The 8,420-nt window shown below is 30.7% G+C and overlaps 1 long non-coding RNA gene across 1 annotated transcript; it reads left to right on the forward strand.

Moving 5' to 3' along the window:
* The first annotated feature begins 239 nt into the window (after positions 1–239).
* On the forward strand, positions 240–1,735 carry LOC144564177 (uncharacterized). Its single transcript, XR_013514567.1, has 2 exons — positions 240–756; positions 1,240–1,735. It is a non-coding gene; the product is annotated as an uncharacterized LOC144564177 (long non-coding RNA).
* The last annotated feature ends 6,685 nt before the right edge of the window (positions 1,736–8,420 follow it).

The raw sequence follows: 8,420 nt of genomic DNA on the forward strand, positions 1-8,420 counted from the left end.
TTTAGGATATATTCTTCCCATTTCTCCTTTAAACCATGCCAGAGGCACCATTACTGACAATCGCTGATTCAGATCATATACCCAAGCTGGCCTCTACCTCTCACCGTCCTCCTCCTATCTCCAGTTCGACCTATTCCTCCTCTTCCTTTCCTTCTCCGATTTGGAATGGCGATTGAGTTGGAATGCCTATACCTAGGGTTTTTATCGTTCCAATAAAGGTAAATCCATGCACTGTATGGAGTTAAATTACAAATTACAGTCTCTCTTGTTTTTCCTGTATACAATCCTGTATTGGTCTGTGCTTCATGGAGTTCTAACTGGGCCTTTTTGTAACCTAATACTAAACAATGGTAAGAGAAGATGTTTCAAAATTCCACCTTTTGTTTTGAAAAGTATTATAGTAGGGTCAACAAATCAGACCCCTTGGTTGGATTTTCCACTTTACTTAGAAACCTAGTCGATTACAAGGAAAGTTAATACAGGAAAGTACTTGTACTGATATATATATCGGATTTAATACTGGTATTTTCCACATGTACCAAAATTTCCAAATTTGTTTTAGTGGCTAAGATTATCAGGTAATGACTTTTCTCGAGTGTACAAGTCTAATATATGACTCTCTTTCTAAGTATGTGACTTTTTATATTACTTCTGTGGAGAGAGATTCTCCCCAAGTCTTATGCTTCTAGAGAGATGTGCATTGTCAAGATCTGACAGCTATCCCGGTCACCGTGTACTGCAAATACTTGAATGCTGGTATTGAATTATTTTCAATTTGTTGGTGTCTAAATTATTTAGAGTGATGTATTTTCAGCACAAGAATTTTAATTTGTTTCATTTCTGATTCTACTACAATTGGGAAATAACAAATATGCTCTATAATTCTACACCTGAAACACAAATGTATTGTACAAAACCTTAATATTCAATCTTTTTATCTGGTTATGCTCTTTTTCTTTTTTGGGATAGTTAACAGTTTTGCAGGTTTACCCCTTATAGTTTACTTTAATATCTTCACCATTGAAAAAACTATCATGCCAAGCAAAGCAAAAGAAACTAGAATGCTCTTTTCATTATGAAAACATAATTTTGCTACAGATTATCTGCATTTTTGCCTAAATTTAACTTTCGGAAAGTATTTGAAAATAGGAAAAAAAAATACATAAGTATCACTTCATAAAACCTGATTGATACTTCATGAAGAAACTATTATTTTCTGACTCGCTTAGTTAATCTCAGGAAAGCCGACTCTGATTCCAAATCATCAAACAAATCGACCTTCCTGCGACTACACATGCATGAATCTGGCTTCTTTCTCGGGGGAGGTGGGCAAATAAGTAAATCCGAGTCCGGCAACTCCATCTTCTCCAGCGACAGTTGAGGTAATTTATCTTCAGAAATCTTGACCTTGATCGGCCTTAAAGGCGACGGTAGCTGCAATCCTGAGAGAACACAAGTCATCCTCTGTTGATCTATCTCCATATGAAATGTTATATTGGTGGAGAAATATTGATACCTCAGTGTACAAAGGGTATATATTAATTGTTTATGGGGAAGGGACGAAAGTTCTCATTCTAAAAATGGAACTTGTGTAAGGGATAGATTTGCGGTTCTTCACACTTAGAGAGAGATGAGAAAAAGGAGGGGCTCTATTTTAGGGACCGTTTCCTCTGTTTGTTTTTAAAATATAAAACTTATTTTTGTTTCATGAAGAGTATCAATTTGTGGCCCCATGGATTCAGTTTAACTTTCTTTAAATAGAGAAAAATACTTGGCCGACTACACGACGTGAAATGCACTCTGTAGTCTATACTGATGATGCTCGTGTTGAAAAAATATATTAGAATAAATATTTTATAAATAATATTTCTGCCAACTGGTCAGCCGAATACCTACTGCATAGTTAGTGCATGACGTCTGCATATTTTTTTTGTTTTTCATTATTGTGAGGATTGTTCCTCGAATTCACTTTGAAAATAATAGTATTTATTTTAGAATAAATTCATATAATTTTTATAAAAAAAAATTCACAATCGAGTAAATTTTAGACATAAATGAATACTTTTAAAACTTTAAGAATCTGTATAATAAAAAATAACACGATTAACCGTATGAAAATTTCTACAAAGAAATATAAATATATGTTCTCTTTTTAATGAGGAGAGAGAATAACAAAATATGAGCCGTTGGATCATAATAAATAAGAAGAGAGAATAGAATGAGATGGCTGATAGTATTATGATGTGACATAAGTGAAAACTTCTAAAACTTCTAAAACTTCTAAAACTTGAAACTTTTTTATGGATCATAGATTATTGGGTATATTTCATGGGAGGTCACTAAATTTTGTTTTGTCACGAATTGGTCACTCAATTTTAATTTGTCCTTCACTAGTCATTAAATTTTAAATTTGTTTCAGTTAAATCACTTCATAACTTTTTTCATCTAAAAAATTAACGGAATTCTAGGTGAATAGGATTCCAACTCATCTTATATGATAACTTAGGTACATCTTTTTTAAAACAAAAATATTTTTCATTCAGCCCGTCTCTCTTTTGCTTTTTCCTCTCCAGCACCATTACAATTTCATTAACTTCTCTTCGTTTTTCCTTTTCTTCCAACTTCGTTAACTCTATTCTATACCCTCATTCTTTATACATTCTGTCACTTTATATACTCATTCTTTCCCTTCTATTTGTTTTGTTGTTTCTCATTTATGTATTTCTTCATTGATTTTTTTTTTTTTTTGAGAAAATAGAGGAAAAAAAAGAAAACAGAGCTCAATCAATTGAGTTCTGAAAGTTCAAATGAAAGAAACAAAATATTTTAAATTATAAAATGCTACACAAAGTTCAAATGAAAGAAACAAAATATTTTTATTTCAATCCCATAGGCATATATTCATGAAAAAAGTATGAATACAAAGTTCTAGCTGATACTGTTAAAGGTTTACCAGTATCCAAATTTCTAGCTTAAATTGATACAATTTCATAAATAAAGCATGAAAGAAATCACTGCTACTTGTGATTAATTAAATAAAAATCCTAAGTTGGTGCTACTTCTACTCAGACAATTAAGTTTCCATATTGCCCTTCTATTCAACTTTGCTTAGAAAATTGATCATGTGAGTTGCCTCTAGCTCCTTTCTTGTGAAGAAGGTTTGGTTGCTGCTACTTGGATGTTGTTATTGTTCCATTGCCATTTGTTCAATCTGTGAAGCATCTGGTTGCTCTGAGTTGGAAATATTGAAGACACTGCCATTCAATCTTTCAAATGTCATGTTGTATTTAGCCTTAATTTTCAAGTATTATGTCAGGCATGAAAAGCAGCAAATGCAAAATCTATATCTTTACCTTATCTTATTTGTTATATTTTTTTTACTGATAACAAAAAATTGAATTCAAATGTGGATAAAAAAACGTATTCAAAATTAATAAAATGATCATTTTATTAACTAGTACATGTTGCTGATGATTTTTGTTATACTTTTTTTTTTGGCTGATACATCTATTCATTTTTTTTGCTGATGATAAAGTGACTAAAATGATCATTTGTTGAAGAGAAGTATTAAAATGTGAATAAAAAAAATAAATTACATTTACGGCATGCCCGGTCCTGGGGCAGGGCACTCAGGGCGATGGCCCCGGGCCCCAGATCCAAATGGCCCCAAAAAAATTTTAGTATGTATATATTACAAAAAATATTATTTGTATATATTAAAAATAAATAAAATATTAGAAAAATTATTAGAAATCAAACTTTGTATATATAAAAGCTCTAAACTTTTCTATAAATAGGAATGATCTATTGACATATTAATAAAATTATATATATATGTATGTATATGTATATGTATATATATATATGTATGTATGTATGTATGTATGTATGTATGTATGTAGATACATACATATATTTCTATAAAGGTAAGGGTGTAAACGGTCAGATATGAATCGGACGTATCTTTATCCATTATAATTTTTTGAATATGGATAGTTCCGGATACGGAGTTGATATTAGATGTATACAAATACAGATCAGATATCGAACGGATATGAATATAATTCGGATAATTAAAAAAATTTACTAATATACATTCTAGTAAAGTATAATATCTATAGAGTGAGTCTATGGTACTATGCATATCACGTGTTGTTACCGTGCTACGGCTCTATATTCGAGTTTTCAAATCCTAACGGTCGATCCGAACCGTTCATCTTGTTCTCCATATTAATATGTGTTTGGAGACCAAATTTTACATTTTTTGAAATTTTTTTACTATATTTTTAGATATTTAGAAAATCACTTGATCTGAAAATTCTGGACCATCCAAAAACAGTGATTTTTAATAAATCTAAAAAAATAGTACAAAAATTTCAAAAAATGTAAAATTTGGTCTCCAAACACATATTAATATGGAGAACAAGATGAACGGTTCGGATCGACCATTAAGATTTGAAAACTCAAATATAGAGCCGTAGCACGGTGCCAGATCGTAATATGCATAGTACCATAGACTCACTCATATCTATATATAATTTTTTTCATAATAAATTTGTTGAATACAAAACATATATCATATTACTAAAATATTAGTCACTATTCATCCCATAATGTTATATTGTTAATTAGAATATATCAATTCAAGATTAATAATGTTTTTTTGTCTAAGCATATAGGACAAAAAAACAAAAAGAGTCTTGAACCATTTACACTAACGATCATATATCAATACCATGCAACTAAAATATAAGTAATAAATTATTGGTATTTAACAAATCATTTCTTGTGGAGTAGAGGTGTAAACGGTCAGATACAAATAGTTACGGATAGTTAATTATTAAAATGTATCCTTATCCGTTGTAACTTTTCAGATACGAATACGGATATAGATAGTTAATTATTAAACAGTATTTTTATCCGTTACAACTTTTCGGATATTGATACAAATACCGATAGTCTCGGATACAAATACAAATTAGATAATTTAAGTAATTTTTCGGATTTAGATCCGAATGAAATCATATAATATCTGATTCATTTACACCCCTATATAAAGGACTCAAACTTTTATCCTGCCCTGAGCCCCAAAATTTTCGGGACCGACCCTGATTTACGGTTACATCTTTGGGTTTATTTACTAAAAATTTGCAATGGCTACTCATGATGCTCTAGGGACAGATAAAATAAAGACAACAACAAACAAATAGAAGGGAAATAATGAGTGTATAAAGTGACATAATGTATAAAGAATGAGTGTATAGAATAGAGTCAATAGACAAAAAAAAAAGTGACGGAATTGGAAAAAAAGGAAAAATAAAGGGAGGTAGAAAGACATTGTAATGGCCCTGGAGAGGAAAAGGCAAGAGAGGGGGGGGATGAGAAATATTTCATGTTTAAAAAAAAAATACTCAAATTATCATATAAGATGAGTTGGAATCCACGTAGGATTCTGTTGACTTTTTATATGAAAAAAGTAATGGAGTGATTTAATTGGAACAAATATAAATTTTAATGGCTAGTGAGAGATAAATCAAAGTTAAGTGATCAATTTCTAACAAAAAGTAAAATTTAGTGACCTCTGACGAAATTTACCATGGATTATTCAAAAAAAGTAGAAAATCAATTATATTTTCTTTTTTGAGCAAATATAGACTTACCTAAAAAAGACATGAAAATTTATTTCAGTACGCCACTTTTTTTTTTTTGCAACTTCCACGCCCGTAGGCAAATTACAATCCCAGAATCAACTACAGCATGATTCCTTTAGTATTAAATTGTAACAATTCTTATTAAATGGTCAATTATTTTACTATATTTTCTGGTATTCCAAATGATTCCTTTGGAAATACTCGTACACAAGTACAGTAATAATTTAGATTAGCTGGTCTTGTCAAAAAAATACTTTAGTTGGGAAAAATATGCAACTAGTCGACAAAATAAACTATACTTTTCTTTTGTAAATTTGAAATCAATAAACTGTATCTTTGGTGAAACATGAACTATTGGAGATCTTTCCATTTTAATGGAAGTTAGAACAATCTGTAGCTTAAATTAATTACTCGGATCCTTAATTTACAGACTGTTATCTTTCTTGCTTTTCATTTTTTTTTCTAATTCTTGTGTTTTGTGAGATTAAGCACAAAAATATTGGATTACATGCATTTTCGGATTTCGGTGGAGCTGAATAAACAATTAAGTTAAGCATAGAATTTGGATCGTTTATTGGTGTGCATGAAGTTGGATAATGTCAGTATTATTCTAAAGAGCGGACGGCCATACCTAATCTTGCGTGGTTTTTGTGTGTGTGTGTGTGTGTGTGTGTGTGTGTGTGTGTGATGGAGATGTTCATAAATCTCTCACTCGTATTATATTCATTAAAGCAATTGGGTTTATAATTTAGGAGTCAATCTAATATTTTAGAAGTCATGAATTGTACGGGCATCATACTTTATCTAATATTATTAATTAATTTACGAATTTTTTTTTACTGATTTTACAAAACATATGAATGTTTTGATGCATTATTTAGATTATAAAACAACAAACTATATGTAGTCAGTTAGAGCAGGGTTAAAATGCTCCATTGGTTTTGTGCCCCATCATACTTCAATATCATTATCTCTATTTTTAAAGTCTAAATAATAAATCTGAACCGTTCAATATGATCTTCATACTAAAATGTGCTTGGATAACAATTTTTATAATTTTTTTGCAAATTGTTTATAGAGATACAAAATCACTATCTTTGAATGGTCCATAATGTTCTAAAAACAGTTGTACCTATCTTAAAAAATAGCAAATAAATTTCAAAAAACATAAAAATTTGTATTTAAGTACATTTTAATATGAATATCATATTGAATGGTTCGGATCGACTGTTTAAACTTTAAAAATAGAGTAATGATGTCGGAACATGATGGAGCACAAAACCAATGAGACATTCTAACCCTATTCATTATGCTAATATTATATTTCAATCAAAAATTTTGCATCTTATTGAATTATTTTAGGATCACGAACTTTAACCGTGGTCTAGCCAGTTCTCAATAATAAGAGCATAATTCAAAGCTGGCGTTACTTCAGTTCAGTAATTTCATTAGTTATTTTACAATTTTATCTTTTCCTTCTAATATTGAGTTTAAACACAGGAAAATAAAAAAGAAGAGGTGAGGTATGCAACAATGCAGAAGTCTCCGTGCAGCTTATGGTGTGACTTATCAGTTATCACCATAGTGACATGATACGCGAATAATTCGCGTATAATTCGCGTATAAAACGTTTTTTTGATGTTCCCGAACCGAACGCCGTTCAAAACGGAGAAAAACGTATAATACGTTTTATTCGCGAATAAAATGCGTATAAAACGCGAATCACGTTTTATTCGCGATAAAAACGCGAAAAAAACGGCAAAAATATTTTTTTTTTTTTTTTTTCCGTAGTGTACCGAATCATTCCCGAATTATACCAGAATTATACCCGAATCACGAATTTTTGAACTCGCCGAACCGAACCCGAACTTTTGATTTGTCACTATGGTTATCACTATTCAACTGTTTGATCACTTTAAATACTTTAGCTAGAGAGATATTTGCCATAGAATAAAAGAAACTACTCTGAAAAAATCAGCTTAATTCGTAGGAATTGTAAGGAAATTAGCAAAGACACTCGGACACGTCTACGCGTGTCCCCAATTACCAATAATAGGCTTGGTTTGATTACAAAGGATAGGAACTAAATTAAGCCTCTTTTACATTCTGGCCCTTTTTACCAATCTCATTAAGGCCCACTTAATTCTAAATAAGTCAAACAAATCAGCTCTCCGCAATTGCACGTCGTCAGTCTGATTTATTATTGAGAATTTTTTAGCCATAGAAAGTATTAAAAATAATAGAGAGAAAGAGAGAAGGCACCGTAATTGTTAGACCTATAGAAAGATGAGAAGTGTTTTTTTCAGTCTAATGTTTCAACCGAAAAAAACAGTACTGATCCAAAAAAAATATTTTCTTCTTCTCCAGTTACATAAATCTTCACAACACATAATCCTTATTTTCTGTGTTGGTCTCATCTCTTCATTGCTCACAAATTACAAACCATCAATATGCTCACAAATTGAGCCTACAACTTTCAGAAATAACTTGTGAAATATCATCTGTATTTCAAACTGAATTATTAATATGAGTCTCATAAATTTTAGATTTTCAAGCCATAGAAGATCTCAGAAAGCTAAACAACAAGAAACATTTTTTTTTATTGGTACTACTTTTTGTGGGCCAAATGTTGAATCAGAAAAAATACATCCGATCTTTCTATAGATCTAGGGCTGGCAAAAAATTCGAGGTTCGTGATTTGATTCGGGTTTGATTCGAGTTTAATTCGATTTGAAATAGATTCGAATTGAAACGAATCAATCCAGGTTC

The sequence above is a fragment of the Carex rostrata genome, chromosome 13 (assembly GCF_964058835.1).
Source record: "Carex rostrata chromosome 13, lpCarRost1.2, whole genome shotgun sequence".
Lineage (NCBI taxonomy): Eukaryota > Viridiplantae > Streptophyta > Magnoliopsida > Poales > Cyperaceae > Carex > Carex rostrata.